Source organism: Astatotilapia calliptera, chromosome 15 (genome assembly GCF_900246225.1).
Source record: "Astatotilapia calliptera chromosome 15, fAstCal1.2, whole genome shotgun sequence".
Classification (NCBI taxonomy): domain Eukaryota; kingdom Metazoa; phylum Chordata; class Actinopteri; order Cichliformes; family Cichlidae; genus Astatotilapia; species Astatotilapia calliptera.
In genome coordinates this window covers 32179183-32183019 of record NC_039316.1, presented here as the reverse complement: position 1 = coordinate 32183019, position 3837 = coordinate 32179183, and the positions used below count along the sequence as shown (strand labels likewise).

Below are 3837 nucleotides of genomic sequence, written 5' to 3'. Positions count from 1 at the left end.
AAAGTGGGGAAACAACTGAAAAGACTAACATTTGAATAAAACCTGAAAGCAAGTAAATACTTTCTATGCTGCCTTATGGTAAACTTTGGTAATATTGATAAAGAACAACACTGGCTGATGATGAAATACAGTCAGCTGGCATGGTGACACTGCCAGTATTAACCTGCAGGGCTGGACTGGGACAAAAAAATTGGGCATTTTTACTACAGACCGACCCACCAGGTATTAAAACCATAAAGCCTTTGAATGAAAACAAATGCTGTTGTGACAGTGATGTACAGTCTTTTTGGTATATGTATGATTTCTATACATTTTACGTCAGATAAAAACTTTGGTTGTAAGATTTAGATAATTTAGATTATTTAATAAAAACTAGGTATTTTAAATGAGAATAAGAAAGAAAAGTATTTCTTTGTGCCCACCTTTCCCTGTTAATGCCCTACCTGGCCCCCTGGCAAAACTTTGCTAGACCCGCCCCTGCACAGTTACCAGCTGTCAGCTACATAAAAAAGGATCCTGGGGTTATTTGTCTCTCGGAAACAGTTCATAACTTCCCTTCAACTCATTCATGTCACCTAAAAGGTAAACCTGTTTCTCCATCACCTGTTCAGCTCTGATGGTTCAGTAAGGACATCTCCTGGTTTCATCTTCATGTTTCCCTCTCACCACATATCTAAACAGACATCATGACCAGCAGCTTTACAGCTGTGGCTCCAGCAAACATCAGCTGATACTAGAAATTAATATTAAATACATTCTAACAACAGCTGATCAAGCTTAAACGTGCTGCTGTTATTTAGCGCAATATCCGCTGGTTTCCTCTTTCTGGCGCAAAGTGGGCAATAAACAAACAAGAGAGAAAAGCCGATCAGCTGATCATTGATCAGTTTCATGATTGAAGTAGCAACAGGAGAGGGAGGGGGAGAGAATGAGAGAAGAGGCAGCTGTGCAGCATAAAGACAGAATAACTCCAGCTTTGTGTCTTTTTTCCATTCTAGCTAAAGTCCGGGACAAACTGCGTCTCTTCTCAGCTCAATACGAAACGCGTAATATTTTCTCTGAATGAGGGACCATCCCATTTTTTTAAGGAGCCGTTGGCAACTCTACTAACCTTATGAATAAAATAAAGTTCACTATCAGTAACATCATAGCACCCACCCAGCTGTATAAAAACTCCGTCAAACTGGCTAGAACGCAGTATGAGTTATTGCAACTGACAGTAAAAAGTCAGCAACGTGAAAATAAACTCCACCTAAACTTGGTTTATATCTGACCCAGATAGACTGCAGGTCATAACTTCTTACCTGAAGTTCAGTTCACCTGACACTCGGACTGGTGGCTGCTTCGGGTCTCTCCTCCTGCCTCCCCTTCCCTCATCCACCTGTTGCCTCTGTGGAAGCCCCGTCATAGCCACCACCAAACAACGGAGTTATTTCTACACATCGACCTGCATCTGGCCAATCCACCACCTCTCATTGTTCATGCCATTACAAAAAAATAAAATAAAATAAGTCACCGGGCACATGCCCGGTATGCCCGATGGCCAGTCCAGCTATGTTAACCTGCAACCAAATCTGCAGCTCCATACAGCAATGTTACGACTTAGATTATATCTTATAACTCATAACTCTTATGTTAGCTGCCCTCAGTAGCCTACTGTCAGAAATATTCCACAGCTGCAATAATTCTTTAAGTGTTATTTTTTTCCTTGGTATTCTAATTTCACCGAAGTTTACTAAATTCAACAAACTTGATATTACTTACCGGGACATTTATTCTGTCCTCATTTTCTTTCACCGAAAAATTGTTTCCTGCAGTGCCATCTTTCGCGCTTGGCTCTCCTACCTTTGCTAACGTGATGCGCATAGCGCAGAAGCGATGCTGCATTCACTTACACTCGGATATCTGAGCGTCACCGTGAAAACATAATCGGACATTTGATATTTGATTGAATTTTATTGTTTTGCCTTTGGGGTGGCACCTGGGGTGGCCAGTCTGGTTTGGGGGGTGGCCTGTGCCCCCCCAGGCCACCCCGCTGGACACGCCATTGTTTGTGAGTGCGCATGCGCCATTAGCGTGCTGCCTGCTGTAACCCCTAATTTCCCTCGGGATGAATAAAGTATTCTGATTCTGATTCTGATTCTGATTTTCAGGCCTCTCAGGTAATGATGAATTAACAAATCCTGAGACTGAATGTTATGGTTAGACTGATTATCCATAGCTATAAATTAGGCATCAGTATAATGTGTGAAAGATAAACTTTAAAGTCTTTCTTTCACACAATTTAAAAAAAAAAATTGCTGCAAAAGCATTACATTCTAAATAATTTTCCAAAGATCAAGGAATAAGTGGCATCCGTCTGGAAACTGACTGTAAGGGTGGTTGCCTTTTTCATTAAAAACATTTTTGTGTGTTATTGGGGGGAAAAGGAAAAGAAAAAGAAAAAAAGAAAGAAAGAAAGAAAAGAAAAGTTGATAAGATCAAATACAGAAATGATAATTAAAAAAACAAAAAACAAAACAAAACAAAAACAAAAAACAGTCATGCAATTGAGCTCAAACAAAGCAGTGTTAGAGTCTGGAAAGAATATAAATGTTAGTGTCTATGTTTTGATATGATCAGCCTTGCAATGGGATCAGTGATGCATTGTGTATCAGTAATTTATTCACGCTCTGTATTCAAGTACAGTTCTCAGATACTTATACTTTTTTCTCCCTGCTACTTCATTCTTTCATGTCACATTTTATTAAAAATATTGATTCCAAAATTGTTTTCATTACAATCACCTGAAAATTGATATCACCTCTGTACTGCTACTTCACAGAACTTCTTCCAAGACAAGGTGAAAACACTGAGAAGTTAACAGTGTATTAGAAAGAATTGCCACTCTCTACAGACTGGTAAAGCAAAACTAAGTAAATCCATTCACAAACAGACAACGCTCATTATCATAATGTTAAGTTGAACAAAAGAAGACAAAATGAACAGACTACAGCAAATGTAGTTTTAACAGTCCGAGTACTAATCAAAGGGGACCTAGATGTATCTCCCCGTCCTAGATAGGTTCAAATTAAGTGTGACCAATGTTTCAAGTTCTGAGGTAACAATATAAGTATATAAGATAAGATAACCTTTATTAGTCCCATGCGTGGGAAATTTGTTTAAAAAAAAGTGAGGGGAGAGCGCGAACGCAGTCCTCCACTACCACAAATTATGCAGTTGAGATTCCCGCATTTGGGGAATTCACAGGGGTTAGCACAACCGCAGTGCTGGGTGAGCCACCTTCGTGATCATGGTATCTCCCCTGCCAGGTAAGTATAAATATATACAAGTAAATATATATAAAAGTATATGTTTACCTTACTATTTCTGGCTCACATTTTCAGGTTTCAAGGAACAGAAACTGAAATGTGTTATAAACAGTGTACATACAATTCTCCGACAGTGGGGGAAATAATGATTTCATTACCTGCTGTATTTATAGGTTCACTCACTTACAAACAAATAAACAGTCTCTAATTTTATGGAAGTTTTATTTTAATGGAGAGAGAATATCAACCAAAATTCCACAAATTACAACCAATCAATCAATTAAAGATATTCCTGATGTCAACTATGTATGAAGTACACCTGTCTACAAAATCAGGTTCCTTCAATTTCCATTCTAACCGCTCCACCAAAGAGCTGTCAAAGGGCACCATGAACAGGACTATAGACTTGCAAAATGCTAGAACAGGCTACAAGACCATCAACAAGAAGTTTGGTGAGAAGGTGACAACTGTTGATGCCATTATTGAGGAATAGAAAAATATAAAATGACCGTCAGCTGCACTCAGT

The 3837-nt window shown here is 38.9% G+C and overlaps 1 pseudogene; it reads right to left on the bottom strand.

Moving 5' to 3' along the window:
- Positions 1–3173: 3173 nt before the first annotated feature.
- On the bottom strand, positions 3174–3319 carry LOC113007206 (uncharacterized; annotated as a pseudogene).
- Between the last annotated feature and the right edge of the window lie 518 nt (positions 3320–3837).